The following is a 26,920-nucleotide window of genomic DNA, read 5'->3' as shown; positions in this document are numbered from 1 at the left end:
GGTAGTGAGGGGCCCAAAGCTGAACACAGCACTTGAGGTGCGGCCTCACCAGAGCTGAGTACAGGGGGACGATCACCTCCCTGCTCCTGCTGGCTACACTATTTCTAATACAGTCCAGGATGCTATTGGTCTTCTTGGCCACCTGGGCACACTGTCAGCTCATGTTCAGCCAAGCATCGATCAACACTCCCAGGTCCTTTTCCTCTACACAGTCGTCTAGCCACTCTGCCCCAAGCCTATGGTGTTGCATAGGGTTATTGTGGCCAAAGTGCAGGACCCGGCACTTAGCCTTATAATAATAACAATAAAAGTAATAATAGCAACAGCAACAATAATAACAATATAATTGTCTCTAAAAAGTTTAAATTATTAAAATGTTCAGTAATTATATAATTTCCTTCTTTACAAATGTACCATTTATGGAGATGCATATACTTCTCTTTCTTTTAAACCTTCACTATTTCCTTTGCAGCAGCACTTTAAACCTTCACTATTTCCTTTGCAGCAGCACTCAGCTTGTCTCCTGAACTCCACAGAGTTTTCTACAAAGAGTATATATTACCATAAACTTTGAAATGTACTGGAAAATAAGAGTTTGTTTCCAGACCTGGATCCAAAGTAAAGTCTTATTTGAGAGCTACAAAATGTTTCAGTGGTGAAACATTGCTTTGGTAGCTAGGAAAATCTTTTCCATACTTTTGTGATTTTAAATACCTGCTTGTCTCTGATTTGGCCATCCCATAAACACCACTGCCTCTTACTGACATCTGCTGCAATGCAGATAGCATTCAAACATTTTCAGGTTTCCTCCACGCTTGCTACCTGCCAGCCTTTAGTTCCTAAAGAAAAAAGCAATTCACTTTGTATGTCAGAGCAATACTTGGCCAGTTCAGGTTTGACTTCTTCCTTATCCCAGCAGGACAACTGTTCTCCACCTTCTTCTTGTCCTTACATAAAGGGAATGACCCACATGCCAACATGACAAAGATCCAGAAAGTTATAAAAGCTTCATTATAAGGCTAAATCCTTAATAGTTATTCAAACAGCTTTCACGAAGGAAAAGAGAGGGTGTGCATGAAAACAGAAGATGTTAAAATAATGAATCATTTGGCAGAATCTAGAGTTTTTCTATAGAGTTTATGCATTTTTTTATTATTTTTTTTCAAGCAGATTTACACTTTCAAGGCTGTCAAATTAAGCTGCATCTTCCACATAGCTTTTCTTCTGTTTCTTGCCAAGAAAACCAGCTGGAGAGGTTTTGTAGTGAAATAAAGATTGGAATCTTTTCTTTCTTTCCTTTATGTCACTGTGACTATACCAGCCTCTTCACTACTTAATGTTAGCTCTTATTGTAACCATAAATCTATAATTTTATGTTTTAATGTATTTCACAATAAATGTAGATTAGAACATGAATATTACTATAAAAAACTAGCGACTGAATCCTTTCACACATATATCTGGGGATATGTGACCAAGATTATAAAGTCAAAATAGAAGACGAGATTTTTTTCAAACTTTCTTTTCTGATTGCTCTATATTCTTGTCCAAGCAGAGTAATTGATTGATCTCTGTGTTAATCAGTGAGAAGTTATGAAGAAGCCAGGAATTTCCTCTCCAAAAATAACAATATATTACGTTGTTTTTTCTTTACTTGGTCATGTCTTGTTGAGGACAAACACCAGTTTAGAGCAGATATCTAACACTTCGCTAGCTAATGTTAGGTGTGGTGAGTAACTCCCCTCAACAACTACTAATCTGTTAGCAGTTTATAATTGCACAAACTTTTAGCTTTTACTTTTAAAGGAAAGGCAACATTTTTAGTTTCCTGAGGTTTCAATTAAGAGTCAAATCTGCCAGTGATGTAATCCTCTAGACTCCACTGGCATTATAAGTTGATTACATCCCAGGGACTTTGTCAGGAAGTTGATAAAGTAAAACATGTCACCATCTCTCTTGGATAATTTGTGCTATGATTATAGAATAATTAACTTCCAACAGAGGAAGCAATTGCTATAGGAAAAGGAATTGGATTCTAGTTATATACAGATCATAATAAATGAAATGTGTAACTAAACAGATGTATTTCTTGCGACAATATAATTTGAACCCTTTTATTCAGATTCCTGACCCTTACTGAGTCCAAAACCAAATGCCCTCTCACCAACTTTCAGTTGTTCAATCGTTACCGAACACTCCTATTATCAAAGCTTTATGCCAGTGTACTCTCTGGTGTTACTTTGCCTTAGATTAGATAATCGAGGCTGAAGCAGGACTCCCAAGGTTTCTTTTACAGTTGGTGGAAAGAAATATCTCCAGAGAGCTATTCAATTCATTGTAACGCAGACGTGTGAAAGAGAAGCGACTGCTTCTGGAGGAGCCTAGGTTGCACAGGGAGTCTAAGGGGGGCAGTTCAGAAATTTAAAATTAGGTGAGGGAAACGTGCCAGGATGCTCTTTTACTAGATGGCCCTTCCAGTCTAGAAAAGACAGCAGATTATCAGTCCTTCTGCTGTAGATTCATTTATGAATGAAATGTACTTCTACCTCAAAGACATGTCTCTAGTACAGTCAAGAGACTTAAACACTGTGGGCTTTAGCTGCTAAGTATGTATAAAGTATCCCAAGCTATTTATTTATTTACTTATAAATAATATATTATCCATAAAAATGATTTTTATTCCTTTTTATTATAGATATTCTCATATATATATGAAATATACACAATATATATATTCTCATATATATGAAAAGAACCTCTTTTCATTTTCCTTTCCATGATGCCTTTGACACTCAAATAATATTTTTTTTTACTGGTTTATTTTTTTATTAAAAGTGACTAGTAAGCATAAAGCATACATGCTATACATTTAAATCGAATGCAAAGCACTTTTTTTCTCTACAATATTGTTATTAAATTATAATTAGTTGCTTGGAAAATGTTTGCTGGGTTTCAGCCCCTTCATATGTCCCTCTCACAGGCATGTTTCTTGCACTCCTAAAATGATCTACAAGAATACTGGTTACTGTTATTCTTTCAAAAATTGGTGTTAGAAATTATTGACAAGTTCTTATTTTGTTGATTCGTTTCGCTTAGAGTTTCCACTGTGTGTTTTTAGGTTGAGTGAAGCAATGTGTTGACTGCTGTAAGCAGTAATGCGTAAGCACTTTGCACTTCCAATCAGAGCTGAGTTACTTTATTAAGCAGCCATTGAGATGGTCTTTTTTTCTTGTGTACTTTGAAGACTAATCCATATTTTCAAGTTCAGGCATTCCTTGGTTTTCAGCTGGGACACAGTCTTCATCCAGCTTTTCTATGAGAAATGAGCTATTTGACATCCCTTGGCAGGAAGCCCTTAAAATCCATTCCCTGTAGGTGAAAGTTTCTGCAAGGATACAGTTTCAATTTATCCTCTGTTACTGCCAGTGTGGCATTGAGCTTTGTACGCATTTTTATCTCTCTTATGTGAAAAACAAGCAAACAAAAAGAAAACAACATTCATTTCCTTAGCTTTTGTGGAAAATATGTGTTAAGTAACTATGTGTGGAAAATATCCTAAAATATATGCTTCAGAGTATTAAACTACTCTGTATTAAATGCACTTCCTTGAGACATAGCTTTCTTCTTTTATATCCTCACTATCAAAACAAGTTTTATTCTCCCAGATGCAGATGATTCCTCTGCATATTGTTGATATAATTATTACAGTTTGAAGAGAATGACTTACAATTTAAGTAATTAAGGGCTTGCCTCTCTTGCCTTTGAAATTCAGATAATGTTTCCCACTCATTCAAGAGAAACAGGATCAAGCTTTGCAATTATGGAAACTTTCTTAGGTTGGTAGAGTGATCACATGCTTATTTTCTAAATCTGAATGAGCAGTTAGGAAAAACATTTGAATGACAACAAAAAAAAGTTTGCATACTTTTTATATAATGTGTATTTTACCATAGATGATTCTGCCTCATTAGCATCCTTCTTTCATAAACACGATTCAGAATTCCACATGAAATGGGAAACAAAAGTGATATGACACCTTTACATTTTTGTTTGCTTTGTTAGTTATGTTTTGAATGAGAATCAAAACTCAGAAGGGGGGAAAAATGTTTCAGTTTACCTGGCTGGCATTTTATTAAACAATATAACCTCCTCTTTCAACTTAAAAATCACTAAAGGATTTTGTTTTCTTTGTTTTCTTAATATCTTTTCTTAAAGGGGAAAATATCAAAGGTAGGAAATTTGACTTACAGGATTAAATCATGTTTGGTTCTTCATTTCTGTCAGATACATGCAGAAGTTTTTCTCAAGTACTTTCTGTTAGCAATCCCATTTTTTCCACTTACCTGTTTGAATTGTAATTGAGCAGGTGTGTCACTTTCTTGAGCTGACCCAAACTGTTTTCCCTTCTTATTTCACTTAAATCTACCTTTATTAAGTTGGTGAAGCATATAATGGAATACCAGTAATCATATGACAATTAGTTACATGAAAATAGTAATAGGATTTCATGGTTTACTTTCAATGCAATAACCTATAAACCTTGAAAAGAAGGTTCACTATAATTGAGTTACTGTCAGAATCAAACTTGGTCACATACAGTCTAAATGTACAGGTGAAGACATACACTGTATGTGCATATAAAATATGCTTATAGTCCTTACAATGTCTTTTTTCTTAAAATGTCCATTTAGTACTCATTATAAGGACTACTTAGGTAAGAGTGCAATGGGATACATGGAAGAGGCACCTCAACACTGTCTGACTGTTTTACTGTAACACAGGACCAGGACAGCAAATGCTTGTGAGTGTAAGGTTATGGTGAAATACATATTCCCAATCCTGCCTTTTGCAGTAAGAGTAGGAGTGAACCTCTCTTGTATGCATTCAGAGATGAGAATGAGGTTGAGAAGGAAGCCAAAGGACATTCATTAGTTTACTCTTCTTCCTGGACTGAGAAAAGTCAATCAACTGGCAGAAATAAAAACAGTTTACAAAATCAGCTACATAGGGATTCATTCTGTTCACTTTCATCCTTCCTTTCACCTTCCAGGTCTGAAAAAGAGAAAGACTATTTACTGCACTAAGGAAGGGAGAAGGTTTTCATTTAGCAACTGGTAATTTGAGAGTTGTTCTATTTGATGTATTTTAAGTTACTTGTAAGTCAGGAGAAAGGGAATATTGACAAGAACAGGAGATACATGAATCCAACTCTGCTGTGATTTCCAAACCAAAGCATAAAAGGGGAATGTTTTCTTTATTTAGGGCTGAAATTCTCTTGGCAAGTGGCTGTTCTCCAGCACTCTCAGCCAACTTCACCTGTGTGATAAATCCTCTAAAAACAGTGACTGTATCAGATGAATTTAATACACTTCTCTGTCTACAACCAGTATAGTTTATTTTAAAAGCTATTATTGACAAGAAAAATACAGCTTTAAGAAGGCTCTGCATTTTCTGAAATGGTTAGTTTTTACTAGAAACAACTTGAGTAATCAAAACTGTGATGAAACTTATTTCCACCATACAAGGTTGTCAGAATTAACATTAATCCAAGCATCCCTCCACACCCCCCGCCATCATTAAAATTGTAATGGCCATCCTTATCATCCAACTACAGACCAGAGATGTTAAACAAACTGTTATGTCAATTTCTGAAAATACCACTATGTAAATAGTTGCTAAAGGGGAACATTCACATATAGGTGATTTTATGATGCCATTAGACAGGAAAAACACAGCTATTTAACTAGATGACCACAACACACTTATAGAAGCCTGCAGATTAATTTATCCCAATTTCTTTGGCAAATAAAATAATTTATCATATTTTCATTAAAAAAAAAGGATATAAAATCAATATATTTGTACCCTTACCTATAAATTTCTTTCATTGTACTTGAATTATGTGGTCAGTGTTCCCAAGTTCAATGCAAATCTGCTGCTAGAGGTGAGACATAAAATAGCTACATTTCTTCTGGGAGAGAGGTAGAAAACCGGAAGCTAATAAACATTATCTAATACAGATTCCAGGCATCTGCTTTGTCATGAGATGATCTGCTTCTTTCTTTAACTCGACAATTTCCTGTAAAAGAAAATCTGCATTTTATTTATTTATTTATTTATTTATTTATTTTCATAAGGAAAACAAAGCAATTTTTAATTTTCCAAGGGCAGAATTTTCTTTAATTTTTACTGCTCTTTTTTTTTTTTTTATTCCCTTTCAGCAATCTGAGATGGGATAAGTAGTGTGAAGATGTATGTTAGCTGAAGATGCACCTCTGATATCAATAGAATTATCTTTTTGTTTATTCTCTGCTCCGTTCCTTATATAACTTAATGTTTTGACAACTTGGCAATTCACACCAAACAAAGTGTAATGGGATTCAAACAAAATCAATTAACACTTTAATTTTTTCTTATACTCCATCTGTTCTCATAGTAGAAGTACAAAAGCTCACATTATGAAAAGAGAAGACTCCAAAATTAAATTTTATTTACTTCTCTGCAGTGAGAATCAGTAGTTTATCTGAACACTGTTGTAGTGGAAAATTCCATGATATCTACAGTCATAAATGACTGAGCCTCTAAGGTGACTAAGATCAAGCCAAGCCCTGTAGCAAACTAAAATTTTGTTGAATTTCTGTGACTTCTGTCTTTAGGGAACTAGTGCATGGATGATTATTTTACCTAGCAGACTTTGTGTCTTAAAATACTTGGAAAACAAAACTAGCTGATCATGTTGGCTGCAGCTGAAGCCAGATTATTTTTTTTTCCAACATATTACTTCAAGTCAATCTGCTTTTTAAAGCATCTCCTGATTTTTTGTACCAAATTTTAAACTAGATATATCTGAATGATCACCACTAGAAGATTAATGGTGGGATTTTTTTTCATTCCTCACTTTCCAAACCTGATGAATTCAATATGCATTGAAAAGATCAGGAACTGTTCTGTATACTTTCTCTCTACATATATGTATTATCCTCAGAAATTTGACATAAAAAGCTTGTCATTTTAAGAAATGTTTTTGGAAACCAAGCTAATACCCATAAAATTTCAGATGGGATTTTATTACTTCTAAGGAGGTTGTTGCAATCCATAAACAATATAGTTATCCTTGCAGACATGAGACAGATTGAAAATTAGGCTGTAAGTACAACAGAGAGAGAGAGAGAGAGAGAGAAATTTCTTATTGTGACTGGTTGGTTGCATCTATCTATCTCCGTTAATAAGATAGTGACAAAATTAAAACCAAATGCTGCCTTGCACTTGGATAGATTTTTGTGCTTTGTTCTACTTATCATCTGCTAAGCTACTCATTATATATCTATCTGGTAAGAGATACAGGGTAACATTAGTATTTACAGAGATTTCCTAATTTTAAATTAATCTGAAGCAGAGGTTTCTTTCATGTGGTTGGACAGTTGTCTTATCCTGTTATCTCTCTAATTTTGAGGGTAAGAAGAGACTGTTGTGGCACCACTGAAGTCAATAGACCTCATTGATTTTGATTAGCTAGATCTCCTGGGTTTTCTGGATTAGTGTTTTCTAGAACTACTTGAGGGAGCTGATCCATAATGTTGTTTTTTCTGTTTCTCTTATCTTCCTTTATCTTTTCACCTTTCCTTTATCACAATCTGATTTATGTTCTCATCATAAGACATCGTGATGTTATTTTTTTCCCTTTCCTCTTTGAACTGTCTTTTGTTCTGAGAGAATGGTGCTAGCCTTAGTTATACTGAAGTTTGGTTTAAATCTGTGTCTCATGAGAAGAATTACTAAAGATCACCTACTAGTGTGTCTGCTGATGAATGACAAGGCTGGAGACACAACTCCACTGTCCTGCGTTGCACCATACCTCCCTTGCATAGATTCAGTCTCTTAAGCAGAAGGATGTTTACAGAATTTCTGGAGAAAAGAGCAAGGCCTGGCAAATATAGTACTTACCTCGTATAAACATGCATTTTGTTGAGTTAAATTAACTCCGTACTTGAGCAAAAATAATTCTTGTTCAACACCATCATCAGTGTTTGTTGCTGTGAAACAATGAGCACAATGGATTTAAAGGAGTATCATCTGGCTAACATAAAGAAATTCTCCTCCACATGGTTTATTCTGATATTTAAAGAAAAACTAAATTCAGTTAACTTTACCTGCATAAATGTTCAGCACGCATTGGTTCAAATCCCTTTATAGACAGACCTTACGGAAAAAAAAAAAAAAAAAACATTTTTACTATAAGCATCTGGCTACAACAGATGACCCATATAAAGCACAATACTCCCTGCATTGTCCTTGGGGATCCTGGGAAGTTATCTTAAACCTCAGGGCTAGAAACTTTAAATGGTTCTGGTTAGATGGATACCTGAATTTAGAGTAATCCTTAAACACAATCTTCAGTTTACAAAGGTACAAGCCTCTGCACTAGTAGTATAATTATGGGACACTGCTGGGTCAGTGATTGGAACAATAAAAGACATCACCTTTAAAAATAAAGAGGGGTTACCAGTAACCTCCAAAAGCTGACAGTGTTTTTATATTGATGTATAGTTGTTCATTGCCCTTGCATGCTCAACCATACAGCTCATGGTTGTTAAGATCCATCCATGAGAGTAGAGTTGGAGAACTATCCAATCTTTCTTGACTTCATTTAGATCTTATTTCCACTTTGAAAACAAATAGGAAATATATTTGTCATTTTCATATCAGGAATGTTTTTCAGCTTTTTCATCTCGAAATAACATTCATTTTCAAAGTATTTTTAAAAACATTTTAAATCTGAAAAACATGCCAGTCTAAGATTTTAAATTAAATATATATATATAAATATCTTTAAAGTCAATCTCAAGATTTCATTTTATTTTTTCTCCCTGGAAACTGTTTCTTGGAAAGCTCTTTTTCCACTCTGACTCAGAATAAAACTGTTTTGAAAGCAGTAAATTTTCCTTTGGTGTGGAAATTTTGGTGTCCATATATTTCTAGATTTGTCTGAACTATGCTAGCATTCAATAGTACTTTAGCTCTGCCACCCTGACAATTAAAAATATGCAGCTTTCAAAGGAATTTAATTTACAATTTAATTTGAATTTTTCTCTTATACAGCCAGAGTGAATCAGAAATATACTTTGTGGAACAAATGACGATAAAGATATTTTATGTTTTTACAAGTCAGAGAAGAATCATACAGAAAGACTTAAATCTTCTTTAAATGATATTCAGTGCTTCCAAAGGGAGTGTTGTTTTTATTATTATTATTATTATTATTATTATTATTATTATTATATTTAATATTTATTGATCTTATTTTTAGCTAGTAGAAATAAGAAGGGACAAAAACTGCAATTAAAGTCTACTGTTCTATGAAAAAAAATAAACAGAAAAAAAATCTGTACAGCTGTTTTCACGGACTGCTTCAGCTCCTTGAAAAAGTTATTTACACTCCTGTGTTCACAACTATATTAAATCCTCAAAATAACTATGTTGAATGCCTACTTTAATTCTTGTCATCAAAATTACTTAAAAGTCTCTCTGCTAGCATAAGCGATTCTTCAAGGAATTTACATATTCCCCAGTATGAGGAAATCCATTTAGCAACACAGAACACAAGACATCAACACTTTTCAATCACATGCTAATTGAACTGAACTATATGTTTGCAGAGTAGATATGAACACACATAAAGAAAAGCAGCCTCCACAACCATTATATTTCACAGAGTGGCTACATTTTAGTTCTAGTTTCTGATTTACACTCTGATAATTTAAAAGGGACACTTCTAAATACTATTATTTTATGGAAATCCGCGAACAATATTCTGCTTTGGAAACATTTCTGCTTATAGCTCATCTTATTTTTCTTCATAAGCATTGTTTTATTTAAATGCAAGGACCTTTGTTGATAATAAGTGCATATATAAACATTGCTATTTCTTTAACTGAAGTCATAATCTTCTGTTTGTATTTGAGAAAGACCCTTTTAATTATCAGGTCTCTAACAGGCTCCTCTTTCATCCTTCACTGTCTCTCTAACTTCCTTTTCTGTAAAAGGTGTAATTCTATGCTGTGTAAGAACTGTTTATTCCAATAAAGAACTGATTTACTTGTGCTTGGGACCTGATTATGTTGACATTAAAATTCCTATTATTGTACTTTAATTTACAGAACTGAGACTTGGTTTAAAATTTAATTTGAGTCCTGATGAGTTACAAGCTTTGCCTTGGCTTCCCGGTTTCCTCATGGCCACATTGAATTATTGAATTTATGTATATTTATATATCTTTACATAGAATTCCTTTTTTTTTTTTTTTTTTGGTGGTAATTGGGCAGTCAGGCTTAACAGCTTGGGTAGTATTTTTGCTCATGGATAATAGCCAGGTCCTTGGCTTGTGTGAGTTTTTGATTTAGCTGCAGGTCTTCACAGATCTACTTAGCATGTACATTAGGATTCAGGGAACAAAAAACAAAAACAAAGGAAAAAAAATCAAAGATTTTCATTTACAAATTGGCATTGTTTCCATAATCAAATTGTTGCTGTTTCCGTTTTCATTTTACTCTTTTCCTTTGTGGAGCTCTGACCGTATGTTACAAAGTCTTCCATTTCACAACAAGCAATCCATGATGATATATACTCACTGCATGTTATTTACATTACAGAAGACATTACACAATTTTCTCTATAACCTAAAAATCAAGCATGAACACGGTAAGAGTCCATAGTCAAAGTCCTACACTGGACTACAAGAACCCTGGAAAACAAAAAGAAAAATTAACTTTATAAACAACACTTTTCTCTTCCTTAAAGACAATAAAATAAGGGTGCAGTTTACTTTGTAGAGAAGGTGAACATTCTACTCTAAAAAAGCAATGAATATGAACATTTAAGTCTGACAGCCTATCTGTTGTAATCAACATGGAGTATGTAAAGATACAGTAACTACTGCAGTGAAAACATAAGGCCTGATTTTAGAAGGTGGAAAACATCCAGGTCATTGAACCTTCTGGAAATTGTCAGCAATTCTGAATATTAGATGTTCAAATACACATGACTGAGTGAAGGAAATCAGGTTTTTAGCTGATGGAATATCTAACAGTGATTCACTATTAAGTAAAAGCACACATTTAGTTGTTCTGATGGGGTCTGTCCAGATCCATTTCTACTGAAGCTTTTACCAGGGCCTGAGCAGACAGAAATTTGTGTTAAGCCCATAGATGGCATGAAGGTGAGAGGGACTTCAACACACGTTGGGAAGTAGGACTGGAATTCAAAATGGCAAGGACAGACTGGAGAAATGGTTTGAGAAATTTAGAATGAAATTGAATAATAGTGGCCCAGTGGAAAGTGCCAAATCTTTGATTGCACAATGTAGCATGGAATGGATAATCAGGGGCTCATTTGTATCTTCAGAAGAGAAGATGGAAGATTAAATCACAAGCTGAATATGAGATTTATGGAAAAAAATTGTAGTTTTCTGGGTATTTTTTTGGAAAAATTATATATTTATAGAAAAAATAGCATAAAGAAGAAAATTGTCTTCAAGTAGGAAAAAAAAATTGTTTCTAGGAAGGAAAATAACACTCTTTTCTCTAGCTTACGAAGAAACAGCCATAGTAAGCATCAGAAAAAAATCCAAATGATAAACAAGCTTAAAGAGTGGAAAAAATCTGCAGAGAACTGTAGAGTCACCAACACCAGATTATATAAAACTGGGCTTAAGACACACTTTTGCATGCCACTGCAACTGCTTTCTTGTATAGGTTCAGATAGAGTAGAAAGGTCACTTTTAACAATTCTGGTTCAGATTTCATGTTGCAACAGAGTAGCAAAAAAATTATTTATTTGTTTGTTTGTTTGTTTGTTGGTCTGAATAAGAACAATTAACAACTATTAACAAACCCTAAAAACAGAGAAGCACTTTACTGTTGTTTGCATTTTAGGTAATGTCTAGATCTTCTGTTATTTAATTAAATCCTTCTTAATATATTTAAATTAGGTTTCAGATAATGGTCTAAAAATGAATTTCACAAAGTTTGTGAAATTTGCAAGTGTTTCATCCCCATGAATATAGCTTTGAATGAAGATAGACTCTTTAAATGTAATGTTATATAAGGTTTAGGTTTCTACTGGATTCTATCCTGGTTATTTAAAGCTTGATTTCAACTAGATGGAGGGTGAAAAACAGCTTCATAAAAGTTTTACAGACATTATTTCTAATACTACTTTTTCTGGCACATTTAAACGTTGCTTATAAATAATACGACAAGATTAATACCCCATGCAGCCACATGCACTCCAGTGAAATTACTCCGGGGATAAAGTTCGTCCAACACTGTTTGAGTAGCCCCAAATGAAGACACTCTGTTACCAGGAGAACTGTGAGGGGAAGAGGGGAAAAGAACAGATGTTTACTCATTATTCTTTGGGGACTTGTTTGTTTTTCCTGACATCAAACAATTATGGAGAATTCAGCTGTTGTTAAGGCAGCTTTATTTTAATTGAATATATTATTACATAGGAATATTTCTTTGGAGTGGCACTAATCTTTGAGGAAAAAATAAATGAAGAAAGAAAAATCAGGATGGTAGAATCACTACAGGATGGTAGAATCACTTTTAATGGGTTATAGTTCTTGTTAACACAACACCTCCACATAAATGAACATGTTCTATTTTTAGAAAAAATTCCAATTAGCCAGTGAGCTCTCTCTCTCTTTCTCTCTGGATAGGATTGTGACAGCAAGTCTTTGGACTTCTGCTGGCATGGAATCCTACATATGTGCTACTGACACATAAAAACTACCTTTGTAATCCTTCTACAATCAGCTTCTCTCCTGGATCCCTGCCAGATCTCTGTAAGTGTTTGATGTTTCATCCATACCCTTGGGGAATACCTCTCATTCACATTACAGCTACTTTACATCATTGTAGCATTGTAAAGAACCCTTAAAATATCACTCATTGTGACATTTTCCTATGTCTGTATGGTGAAAAATGCCTTTAGTGCACGAGACTTAAATTTTAAATACTAGGGAGGAACTTTTCCCACACATTCATGGCTAAGCCATATGTATATTCCACCACGTTCAAAGTGGAAGCAATATGTTACTTCATGGTCATGGATCAGAAAGTTGTTGATAATGTTGTAGCTATCACGCTAGCTACTCAGTGGAAGTAGATAGTCTACTGCACTCACAATAAAAATATATTAAATTCTATGTTGTAGGAGATCATCTGTTATGTAACTGTTATTACTGCACAGATTTCCATGGGAAGATGCAAAGTTCTTTTCCAAAAGGAGAGAGTATGAAAACAGGCATTTTATGAGCAGACATATATATATATACACACACACACACACTTATATATGTTTATATACATATATATATTTTCAATTTTGGGAAAAAAGGGAAAGAAAAGAAAGGAAAGGAAAGAATAAAAGAATAAAAGATCAAAAGCAGAAATAATTATTTCAAGAGTCTCAGGAAGCTTGTCTTGGTGAAAGTGGTATCAAAACTGACACAACTTTTGCCAGCAGCATGTGCATAAGAGGTCTTGAGACTGAAGATTCTTGCTGTTTTACTATTCCCGGCCAAACAAGAAGTCACTCCTCTAAAATATCTGTCTTTTCATTTTCAGGACTTAATAATCATTGTTTTCAGGAAACATGCTACTGATGACACTCTTGAAAGTTCACCTGAAAGACCAAAATAATGAAAAAAAAAAAAAAGGTAACATGGAGGTTCTCAGAGACTATGATGGATAAAAGCAAATAAGATTTTTCATATAGCTTATGTCTTCCTTTGTGCTGTTGTCTAGAGGACAGCATGACATGATGCAATAGCATGAGCTATTAAAACACAATCAAGTATGCAAGTCTTGAAATCACCATCTGAAGGGGAAGCACATATCTTCAAGGCACTAGATTTCCAAAGTGTTATGGATAATTTCTTTCAATAAACTCTTTAAACTATTTGGCATGATAAGAAATAGATCCTATGAAAAAAAAAAAAAAAAAAAGAGTACTATTACCTAATAAGAAGCTGTTTAGACTTATGATAAATAAAACCAACCACTTGCTGATGGCTGTGCTCCTCAGTCCTAATGAGAAGAGCCAGGTTAACTAGACAGGCATTATAAGAAAACATCTAAAACCTGAGCTCAGTGAAGCAATGGAGAATACTACTTGATTTTATTTATTCCTGATACTATGAGAGACAGATAAGAAAGCACAGATATATGAGCATAAAATCCAGCTTTTTGCAAAATAGAACTTTGCAAAATAGAAGTGTAAGGATGGCATGAGTAATAATAATAATAATAATAACAGTAATAATATATTTTTTGGTGAGCAATAAAACTAATGAAGCTGAGCTTTATTAGGCCTTGTAACCTACCAGAATGTCCTCCCTTATCAAATAAGGTACAAGCTCTGACCAAAGTCTTGATTTCCTGTGCCAAAGTGACAGTGCCATGTCACTCTACAGAGTCCTTGATATCTAATAAAGACAGTGTTCAGACTGCATTAATAGGGATCTCCTCAAACACCATTTACATGAAAAATTTAGAATATATTTGATATTGTGACTTTTATGTCACATTAATTTGAAATACATTAGCAGTATATCAATGAACAAACCATCTGGATACCAATTTCAGACACATAAGCATAGTTTGATCTTCTAAGGGAAATAGGTATAAAACCCCAAATCAAACTAGAATAAATAAATTAAAAAAAAAAAAAAGAGAGAGAGAGAGAAACTGTAAGTGTTCCCTTTACTCAGGAAAATCTCATACTGATCTCACACAGAGATATTTCTGGCACATGTAGATTCTGGGATGAATATCTCATAGCAAATCTTGATCCTTAACTACTTGCTGAAATCCAAACCACACAGGATGCACATTTTTTTTTAAGGTTTTAGTGTCTGACATCTTTGCTTTTGCATGTTACACACTAAACACTCAATGAACATTTTCTGCATACGACTGTACTGGGTGTGGTTGGGATGGAGTTAACTTTCCCTGCAGCAGCCCATACAATCAGTGGTGTTCTCCAGTTTAAATGTATCCACAGTTAGATACATTCATATTCTCTTAATAACTTTATCAAAAATACTATATCTGTATTTGAATAATTAATGCATGTGGACACAGTCAAGTGCTGGCTGACAATATTGTTATGCCAATAGGTTGCAAAAAAAAAATGATAAAAATGTAAATATTTTATCAGTTGGCAGTCATGTTGCTACGATGCCCAATGTTACAAATCTTTTAGGTCAAAGAGATTGGAGTCAAAGCAACGGTGCAGACAGTTGTTAAACTAATGTCCCTTTTTCATCAATGCCACTATATAAGTAATGCCATGGTAAAATGGCAGGAAAAGCAAAACAAAATAAAACAAAACAAAATCCCAACCTGCTTATATTCTGAGCTGAAGTACTAAATAAATGCAAACTGGAAGTTCTCACCCATTTCATCAGTAATGACAAAAGGATCATCCGGTAATCTTCATTATTTGGAAAGTGACTATGACTTCTCTCAGAAGCATATGATGACTAAGCAGACCAAGATTTATGTCACACTTTCTTTATAGTAAATGTAATATATACAGGGAGTACAATAATGCCTTAATAATGTCTTATTACCTTGCTTAATGGGTGCTATACTCTTTGCAAAAAGGAAAAATGAAAAAAAAAAGTTTATACCAAATAACAATTTTTATTTGTCAGTTTCATCACACATGAACTCTGTGAGAATTCTGTCTTCAGATGGGGTACTCAACAATCAGAACATCATGAAACCTGAGCTTTCATGCATATAGCAAATTGGATTGAATGGAAGAATTCAGCCAACAGTTAATCCCAACAGGTATCAAATAGTTCTGGAAGCTTATGGGAGTTCCTTTAAATTTTCTGTTTAGCAAAGCAAGAGCTTAGTTTTTCCCATACTACAAGTCTCATTTCCATCTTTGACTAGAAATTAAATGCACAGATATAATAAGGATTTTTTTCAATATTTCCAACTCAGTTGGAAATGACAAATTTCACAAGTTGTTCCTGGAATGTTCTTATCATGATTTACAGACTCAAGTGTTTTGGTAAATATCTTTAAAAAAGATATAGGACATACCCAACAATCTGAAACTGTTTTCACAAAGTCAGTCTTAAGAAGTTTCCTGTATAAAGATTCATGCTTATCTTAAGAGAATAGCTCATATATACATAGCAGTTTAAATAATTCAATTTTCCACACATACCCCAAAAGCTGACCTTTGTGAATACTTCGGATATTTGGTTCCACAGTCCAAGTAGGCACTAAATACCCACATGCTTTGGAGTAACTGGCCCCACAGTAATCCATTAATTACTTTTACCCTTAATTATCTTGCAAAGTTATCAAACAAAAAGTTTACTTGAGTGGGGCTAAAGTAAGTTCAATAAACTTTTCATATTTTTACCTGGTACATTTTTCCACCCCTTTCTCATTAATTGTATTGGCTTCTGTAGTTAGTGTGAATTTTAAGGAAGATGCTAGACCCTATTCTTCACTCCTGCAGAAGTTAAACCACAGGAAAACCTATCAAGTGTTGGATTCTGAGGGCATTAGTGTTAATGCTAAGGACTAAGTAAAGCAAGAAACATGCTGAGCCCAATGAAAACACCAATTACTTCAACCAATAATAAAAGTAAAACAGTTTGTGGGAGTGAATGGATCATTGTTGAAATCATAATGACAGTGAAGGGAAGTGGAAAAAAAAAAGCCTCTCTTGGGATGGTTTACCTCTAAGTAAACAGTTAGCTCAAATAGTTTGCTCTTTGCATTTCTTGGATTTCTGCTGACAACTATGTTGCAATCTAAAGCTGAATAAATAAGATCAACAGCAAGGATTGCTTGATGATTAGAAACTATGTTTCAGAAACTGTTATTAATAATAACATTGTTGAAAGGCTCTTTGATCAAAGCTTTGGGACTACAGAAAATTCCTTTATCAGACGTGAAAAGAAAAAAATAAAAAGAAAAACAGAAGCCTGTATTCTCCATTATAAAATATTAAAATATATATTTTTTTAATATCATCATTGCTGAATTTCACCCACAGTTACATGCATGTTGCATCTCCTGTAATCTAGCAGTGCAAAATCTGACATTAGTTATGCTTCTGTGGATCAAGGAAATGTCCATGTCTTCTCTTCCTCTGTCTTTTTATTCACAGTTTTACTAAGTCTGAGACCACTCAGTGTTCATTACCAGGCAACACAATGACTTTCTCAACTTTTGTTGAAAACTGATTTTTCTCTCCTTTTCCCCTGTTAACCATTACTTGAATACTGCTAGAGTACACACTTTCAGTCAGGGTGTGATTTCAGCATGTGTTCCTTAGACTTGCCCTCCACATTTCTAGTGATTAGTTTCAGAGGGCTATTGTGTTTACCTAGGAGAGACATGCAGTCGTCAGGACTTCCCATCTCATGTTTTCCACTTGCTCTTCCCCTTTCCTCTTTTAACTCATCCCAAATCTCTGTGCTGTGGTCTTAGTACGTATTCTGTCATTTTATTTCTACCTTGTTCACCTTTCTTCAAATACAACACAGTCCTGTAAATAATTTTCTGTAGATCCTTAAGTAACACACCAGGAATCATCACTCTTTTAAGAATCAGCACTTCTATTTAAACTAATGTCTAACAGTAAAAGCACAACAGAGTGAAATGTGGAGAGAAACTAGGATGTGAAAATGAATGCCATATTTGGCACAAAGGGAAAATGAGAGGCATAGCAGCGTGCTAAACAGCAGATAAATCTGTTTTCTATCTGTTTGCATTCAGAGAGCAAATGTATGACTTCATAGCAATGTCTTCCTTCAAGAAAACAAAACAAAACAATTCTTAATATTTATTAAGAACACTTCACTGGAGTTTAGAAATCCAGGTGAGTTCTGGCTCCCAAAGGCATGGGCTCTATTCCAACAACAGCCTTGGTAAATTTCAGTACATATTTACCAGGGGTGGGGGTTAGCAAACACTGTAGATTTCTGTGTGCCCTTTTTTTTTTTTTTTTTGGTGTGTTTCAGTGGTGAAACCTATCAGTACTATGCTGATTATTTTGTCATTCACCTAAAGGAACATGAAGTGTTTGTCTAATCCCCATGCTCGCCATCAGTTTATGTGTATTGCTCCTACCACAGAAAGGATCAACGAATGAAAATGAGGCTGTCACTGATCTTGATTGCATCTGTATGAAGCTGGGGGAGAGTTTTTTTGTTTTCTGAGTTTCTAGATCCATGTGACATGAGTATAGCCTGGAGTTCAGTCTTTTGGGAATGCTTGACATGAAATATTAGTATACAACATGCATTCTTTTTTTTCTTTTTTTTCTTTTTTTTTTTTTTCATTGCAATATATGAAGGTTAGCATTACTTTTAAGCAGAAATAATAATTTTGAAAGGTGGAGATATGTTTTACAGGCTGAATCCTGTAAATCTCCCCTTTGTTTGGTATGCCTCTGGACACAGAATACAAACTTGGCTGTCTTAAAATTATCACTAGACCCCTGCATTGGAATGTTCTTCAGGCACACAAACATGCCTTTTGCAGCAGCCCATAGCACTTTCCTCCAACTTATTTGATTTTAATGCTAAAAATCCAAAGAGAGCCCCTTTTTAGTTTAAATCCATCTCAGGCCCATATTGTGTTTCTGCCTTAGGAGTGATTCTGAGAGGGACTAATTAGAAGTCCAATGAATGTGTGAGGGTTAAACTCACAGGCTCTGCTCATTAACAGTCACTCACCTAAGAATATTTTGAGACTTCTTTTCTGTGATGGGAAAGAAAGGAATGACTAGACAACACTTAAAAACTCACATTTTATTATACAAACACACATTTCTGTTGTATTACTAGGCCTGCAGTGGTGACAATACCTAATTTAACAAGAAGATTCCTCCCCTTCCACAGTGTTTCTTCTTGGAAAATAACAAAAGAAAACAACAACAAAAAATCACTAATGAACACCCCTTCCCCCAAGAAATAAGGAAAATCAGAACCATTTTGTTAATTGTCTTTTTCCTGCTGTTTCCATGGTAATCCTGGCTACTAGACTTCACTGCAGAGTGACAGTCCAACAATTCACACACTACACCCTTTCAGGCACAATGAATGGCTGTGAAAGAGGCAGAACAGGCACTATTCAGGAAACATGTGATATCTACTCAATGCACTACCTTTCATCCACATTTTCCAAATTGCAGTTAATTTAATTCTAAACAAATGGCTAAGGGGTACAAATGAGGATTAAAAGGAAAAGAACATCTTGAGCTCTAATGGGGACGGTTTGTGTGAAGAACAATATAGCACTTTCTTCTGATGCCAAGGCTGCTGAATTGAAAGATGCACTTTCCCTCTTCTTCTGAGGCCTTAATTTATACTCTATATCAATAGTGAAATAAACATGGCAGAATTTTTTTTTTTCTGATAAATTATGTAGGTTTTGGCTTTCTATTTTGAAACATTTTTGTTACATGAAGGTGTAATTTTGATTTTCTTCAAACTAGGAAGAAACCTCCTGTATTTTTTTCAAGTAAGACAGCTTTCTTGACTGGGCCTCTCATTCAATCAATTAGTTTTTTTATTCTATGTCTCTGAAGTTATTGTTTTAAGTCCCATAGAAAAAGCCATGACAAATACCTTCAGGTCACCTTAAGAAACAACAATGGACCTTTTGAGAATGTCAATGCCCGGAAGGAAATTATTATTCACATTAGATTTAATGACAGTGAGACCTTTTTTTCATGTGATTCTTTTTATTTTGATATGTAAAGGGTATTATCTTTGCTTAAAATTGATCAAGTGAACATCTTGAATTTTGCCATATTCAGTTAAGAATGAGGAAAGAGACTTAAAAACTTTCCATAATTGGTAATTTATTGCATGACATCATAAGCATGAACAATGTGTCAAATCTGCTAAGGATTTCACTTTCTGTGCCACATGGAATTTGTATTGAGAATACAGACACTGTAAAAGGAGATACTGAAAGTAACAAAATAGCTTTAAAGCAATTTAGCTTTTCAGTGATTATTTCCTTTTCTATCTTAAAAATTGAGAATGATAAAAAAGCAGTCTACATAAAATATTTCTTACTCAGGAGACATTCTTTGTTGCAGCCATGTTTTTTCCAACCAGTGTATGCAGAACAGTGTTTTAGATGTGATTACTATCAATATCAATTTTACTATACTTATTTATTCTCGATTTATGCACACTTTTTTATTTTTAAGAATTTTACACAGTTACCAGACATGTCATTCTTTATCTGTGAGAAACAGCATTTCATATTGTATAGCCAAAGACAAAAGGACAAAAAGCTTGTGAACACTTTTCAAGTTTTGAAGATAAGTACATTTTGACTTGCAAATGTTTTCTATTGCTATGTTAAAGTGATCTGACTTACAGAAGTAAAAACAACAACAAAAAACAACCCAACATTTCACTTGAATGTTTAAAATAAAATTTTCATGTGGGATCAACCTTTGCTTGCTAAGACCTCACAGAGAGCAGCACTGTTTTTTGATGTACTTAACATGACACAAATATATCCTATTATCTGAATGTGAAGAAAACTTGATGACTTTTAATGGTTAACTGTGAGTGCAGAGTAGTTTTTTAAAATCTAGATGCCAAATGTATATACATATATATATTTGTATCAGGAACAGACTTTAATAGAAGCATAACATTTTAAAAATCATGCAAAAATCTATTTTTGGTAATAGGTTTGTGATAAGCACTCAAGCTATTAAATAATTATATTTTTCTTCTTTTGATATCACTATAGCATTGGATTATTGGTGACAGTGTTATGTGAGTTTGGTTACCAAAGAAATGTTTTCAGAGACCTAGGTTCTTTTTTTTTTTTTTTTTTTTTTTGTTGTTGTTTGTTTGTTTGTTTGTTTTTAATTGACACTAGTTAGGTGGATTGATTAATCACCCTTCAAAATAAATAAACCAGTGGTATGTTGAAATTTCTCAGGTAGTACAGCATTGCTGATTTTAACACAGGATAAAAGTTTTTCAAAAATATCACTTTTCTTTGCAATTCTCAAACACTTAGTCTTTTAAGGGGTGTTAGCATACATAAATACCTCCTATGGTTTGGGAAATTTTAATCAGTTCAATCAAAAATCTCCCCTCAGAAAGCAATACTACCTTTCTGCTTTGCAGTTTGCACTGCTTTTGGTTTGTTATTCTCAAGCATTCAAAACACGAGAGCAAGTGGAAGTAAAGACAGAATTGCACATTTGTCTTAATAAAACAAGAGCAAATTTTGTCTGGACAAAGGTACCAAAAATGGTAGCACAGTCCCACGCATGCATATATTATTCTCTATGCCAGAAAGTGACTGTTATGCCTATCTGGGCCTTTTTAGATCATGCAATCAGGATTTTACCATATATTTTGCTGGAAAAGTATGGAGCATGACAGATAACCAAGTCAGATCCTTGAGGCCTAGCACTGTTGGCATAATCTGGGCAAATGTCTAGCCACAAGGTTGTGTTAAATATGGTCGTTTGGAAAGATGATGTTATTGTAGTTAAATATGGAAACAGTTGTCTCTAAATTTCCTATGAAAGTCTACTCTGTCTGAACAGCTAATAGTAAGTACTTCCTCATGGTTAACCTTCCTCCTCCACATGCCTCTGGTGCCCATGGTTGATTTAATTATACCATGGCTTTGCTTAGGTGTCTTCACTGCACAATCCTGTGAAAGGAGAATACTAAAGATATTTTCTGAAGTTTCCAGCTTCTTTATTCAATAAAATGCTAAACATCAGAGTAAAATTCAAACTTATTTTTTTTCCCCTTTCTCTGTCATTTTTACCGTCTGCAAATACTGCCTATGAAAAGCAAAAAATGTATATCCTTCCTACAGAGCTGGGTTTGGTCTTCTTCAAGCTATCCAAATCTTTAAAATTTAGGGTCTTTGAGAGAACGGTTGGTTAAATTAGTAGAGAAACCTCAAAGTGGGCAAATATTACCAGGCTTTTGATCTTCATTGACAAAAGAATCTCAAAGAATTATATGTTCCTATATGATATGTTACAAAAATGGTTTTATGATATTGGAGTTTCATCAAACATGGAGAAGTCTTTGAAAAAGTCTTGAAGACTTTTTTTTTTTTTTTGTTTCCCTGTTGGAAATACCTGAGAAGGTAAAAATGGGAGAACTCAGAACTATGTTGTCTTTAGCAGACAATGCTGTAGCTGTTTCTTCAGCACATTTCAATTTTCATACGGGGAAAAAAAAAAAAAAGGAAAAGGAAAAGAATCCTAGCAAAATAACAAATCAAGGAAATAGCATATCTACTAAAAATAACACAGACAACTAAGGTAATTGCCTGAAATCCTATCTATAAACCCTCTGTGCTTTTGCTATATTTACACTAAAATAATTCAAACATATTTGCATGCCAATAAAACAATAAACAAACTAAGATTTTCATGCCTCTGGCAAGGTCCTGTATTCTAAATTTAACTCTAAATTTTTGCCATTCAGGCCTCAGTAAGTTTTACTAGACAACCTAAGTTGCCTGACCCTAGGCCTTGGTTTCTGTTTTTCATTTCCACTCTGACTTGTTTACCCTTGACAGAATGACAGATGCACCTACCTCAATAGGTCACAGTTACATCAGAGCAGCGATCAGCCTGCCAGGAATACTGTCGCTGTAACCAACCATTCACTGGTGAGTTACATACTATTCATGTGAGAGAGAGTGGGCCAACTGCACAGCTGGTGTAAATCGGTGTAGTGGAGCAATATTGATTTACAGCAGCTGAAAAGCTGATGCTTATCATCCACTAGCCAAAACAACTCCAGTCACCTAGTGATTCCAGTATCTCTTTCCAAATGTGTATTCCCACGTAGAATGAAAGCCTGCTATCAGATCATCCTGAGGCACAGTTAATAGTTTGTTGAATGTTCCTGTTCCTGGAGTATCTTCTCTTCATTTGCAAATAGTCTGTTACATTAAAGTAAGGAGGTCTGATTTATTTCTAAATACAGAAGCATTTTGTAGAGCAAAGATGACTTGAACGATTAAGGAATCTATTTTTAGTGTTATTTTTAATAGGAAAGCAACACGAAAGAAAAAATGTTTATTTCTTCACTTCTCTCCTTTTCTTTGGGCACACATAAGTAGATTGAGGGATATTTTCCTTCCAAAGCTTCTATCACTCTCAGAGGCTTTTTTTTTTTTTTTTTCCTGACTGACCTAAGCCTCATTCTGGTTCTAATATAAAACAGCTGAAAACTTCTACTCTGAAGAAAAAAATAGCAACAAGGCAGAAGATATTGTCATTAGACACATATTTGCTGCTTGTAAAATAGATATATAGCTCCCTGAGCCCACTTTAAAACCAAGGCCAAGATCTGACCTCAGTACTTTCCTCTCTGAGCACATGCTTAGCTATGAATTCACTTGTCACTTAAGAAAGGAGCCCTTGAGTTTATTTTTTTTCTCCTTCCTCTGCCCTAATAATATATGTTCCTGTAAAAGGGGAGGAAAATAAAATAAAATAAAAATGATATCCATATTATTTTCCTCTACTGTCCCTAGGAACATAAGAATTCATGAGATGATTTGTATTTAAAGACTGAAGCCATCACTTTCCAATACATTGCATTATTTTTCCAGAAGATTGCAATTGAATCCTGTGCCATTTCTAGTAGATAGTTTTTCAAATGCAATGTTTTAATTTTGGAGGTAAGTATGCCCATTTTGAGTCCTCAGATCAAGACTGTAAGCCTGCTGTAAATCATCAAAAAGAGGTAGAGAGAAGAGCCAAACTGACTTCGCTGACTCCTCTGCTTGTTCCCTGTGCTACACAGAACCAGTGAGAAATATGTGCAAGAAGTTCAGGGACCACAAGAGGACTGTGGTTGTGCATCTGTGTGGATAGGCTATTTCAGCTTTATAAAGACCTACCAGCTTTTTACTTTGAGTACAGAATCCAGTAGGTTCTCTATTCAGAAACCTTCACATGACTTCTCAGACTCTGAGTCACCATGAGGAATGACACACCACTGGTAGACCTTATTCATCAACTTTTTACCCACTACAGCTGTGTAAAACATTTACAGTGAAACAAGAAACCACCCATGACTCTTCTGGTTTCAGGTTTCCCTATAAATTCAAAACTTAAGTGAAGGTCATTGTGAATCTCTAATGTTTGTGAATCGTTTGAGAAAAATAGGCTGAGTTTCAAAGACCTTCAGTATGGGAAATGCATGGCTTTTGAAATGATAACTAATGATATATGAATACTAGTTCTGACCAATTCTGATTTTTCAATTTGTGTTACTCTGGAGTTTGATATTTGGTATAACAGATATAAGCACACAGACTCTAGTTTAGACAGAGTGTAGCTGTAAAGAGAATAGCTGTAAAGTGAATATATTAGCTCTAACACAATAGCCATTTCAATCAAGAAAGGGAACCTCAACAGGAAGCTAGGATGCAAAATTTCTAATCTAGATTTATGAAGGACTAGGAAAAATCATCTGAAAGTAGATATAGAGAGCAGATCTGATACAGTGATGGAAGCATGAAATGGAATTGAAAGGATACTATCATGAAGAGAAGCAGATGAGCAGAACTCAGATGAGACAGAAATATTAAATACATTTAATTTAATAAACACAGACAGCTCTGTAGTCAGCAGCAGAGACAAGGGTGAGCCAAAGTAGTTCATTAGTAATAATGAATATCTCATTTTTATATTACAGACCCTCTCAGAAAACTTTATATGAAAGCATGAGCACTTTTTTTGTAGCATAAGTGAATTTACTCATCATTTCTTGTAACATGCAAAGAAGCTATTCCCATTGTGAATGTAGTGGTGGTGAAAACTCTTAGGCGTAAGATACAAGGATGCTGCTTATAGGACTGAGGGTCTGATTGTCCTGGTAAAACCATGTGATAGATACATCAGTGTCAGAGACAATTTATAAAGATCAGGATTGATGTCAGTCTAATTTTTCAACCAATGCAGGGTGTACCTTAGTCTTCAGAATAAGGACAACAACTTCTTGTAATGGGTTTTTAGGGAGGATATTACAGTGAATAGCACGACATAATTTGTTGAATTTTGATCTCATTACAGGATTACAGCTTAACCTGTGTTATAAAAAAGACTTTTAAAGAATCACGGAATCACACAATGGGTGAGGTTGGAGGGATCTCCAGAGATCATCTAATCCAACCCCTCTGATCAAACAGGGTCACCTAGAGCATCACAACAGCTGTATCAAAGACTAGGAAATTGCAGCTTCCTTTGTTGATTTATGGACAAGGGATCCTTATACATCTCTTGGACCCGGAAGTCTGTCCAGACCAGCATAAATTGTCTGAACGGCTCTAGTTGGGACAGCATGTGACAGTTTCACTGGAGCTCCTTGAAGGTGCATGAAATTCATCAAAATCTTAAGACTTCAGTCATATAATGTTTTGTCAGCCACCAATAGAAAAATAGAGTAGTCACTTTGCAAGATATGTTCACATGCTCAATATATTTGGATTCCCTAACAACAAGTCACATATTTAGATTAAGAGCAATCTATCATGTCTGAGCTAAATGAATCCTGAGCAAAGTGGAGTTGCTTTGGTGCTTGGAGTGGTCCAAGAGAATCCTGACTGCTTTGGATTATCTGCAAGCAGCAAACTATAGCTGCTTTTCCAAACTATTGAGTATGAGGCTTAGGTTACACACTTGTGAGGGGACAATTTCCACAAACTATAGTTAAAATACTTTAGAAATAGTAGTTTTTGCAAATATTTCTGATTCAAAATAAATTATGACGTACTGTTGTACTTTGAATGCCAAATGTCAAGCATGGTAGATATTATTACTCCCCCCCCCCAAGACATTCTATAGTAACAAATATTTATTTTCCTCTTTATGTCATCATGTAAAGTTGAAAGTGATCATGAGATTCTGAACTGTAGTTTAGGTAAGTATCCATGTGACTTGCTGTGGGGTCTGCTTTCCCCTTCACTATCACCTACAGCAGAACATATTAACCACCAAATACTGACAAATAAATAGAGGTTTAATGAATTTCATTAAACCTATTTCATTAGGCTATGATATATTTGTAGGTTTACAGGCTAGCTATGCTATGTTATAGCTTATGAAGTATTAATAAAATAAAGAGAATACTAGGGCTAGGACAGGAAAACACAGATATCTTGGTCAGATTCTGCATTCCTCTCAATTTTTGTATCAGAAAACACTCATCATTTTGGTACCTTTGTTTGCAAGGGAAGCGATGGAGGCGGCGGATGGCCGGGCGAAAGCTGTGCTGCCCGCGCAGGACAGTTCGAGAGTGACACCACGTGGAGCCGGTGGGAGCGGCCCCTAAGGCTCAGCCAGGGGAAGGAACTGAGGCTGAGCACCGCTACAGCCTGGAAAGAAATTAAAACAGGCAGATGGGGAAGTAGTCCTTTGTGTTTAATCCAGGATTAGGAAAAAAAAAAAAAATCCTATCTGCTTTCACTTATGCATTTATTTTTAGGCATTTGCTACACTGCTAGGTGCAGCTTGCACCTAAAAAAAGACACCTGTTCCTCTGGCCATTTCTGTCATTATTTTCCTCCACCCCTCAAACTGGCAGTATGAAGTGTGAACAGGGGACCCAGTTTTCAGCTTCAAGTCCCACACAGCTGGAATGCAGAAGTGGCTCTGCATCCTCTGGTTCAGGACAGCTCTGTCCCCAAAACAGGCCCTTCAACCATTTGTGTTGGCCACAGCAGCCCCAACAGTGGTAGGATCTGTGGGAAGCTGTACTTTTCACTCTGTCCTGTTTGCTCAGGAGCTCTAATGTTCTGTTTGCATTGTGAGGAACCAGCCATACCAACTTTAAAGGCCTCAAGGTCTT

General features: G+C 34.8%; 1 long non-coding RNA gene across 3 annotated transcripts; it reads right to left on the bottom strand.

Annotated features, from left to right (window-relative positions):
* Nucleotides 1-199: 199 nt before the first annotated feature.
* Nucleotides 200-26,920, bottom strand: LOC308188980. 3 transcript variants are annotated; one of them, XR_013945921.1, is made up of 6 exons: nucleotides 26,292-26,920; nucleotides 12,266-12,366; nucleotides 10,629-10,741; nucleotides 8,151-8,199; nucleotides 7,945-8,033; nucleotides 200-6,079 (listed from the first exon to the last, which is right to left on the bottom strand). It is a non-coding gene; the product is annotated as an uncharacterized lncRNA (long non-coding RNA). The 3 variants fall into 3 exon arrangements; XR_013945920.1 differs by lacking the exon at nucleotides 7,945-8,033 and having other exon boundaries at nucleotides 10,495-10,741; XR_013945922.1 differs by lacking the exon at nucleotides 7,945-8,033.

The sequence above is a fragment of the Anser brachyrhynchus genome, assembly GCF_964034855.1.
Source record: "Anser brachyrhynchus genome assembly, chromosome: 2".
Taxonomy (NCBI): Eukaryota; Metazoa; Chordata; class Aves; order Anseriformes; family Anatidae; genus Anser; species Anser brachyrhynchus.
The sequence above is the reverse complement of the archived record's forward strand: the minus strand, read 5'-3'. Positions and strand labels throughout refer to the sequence as shown.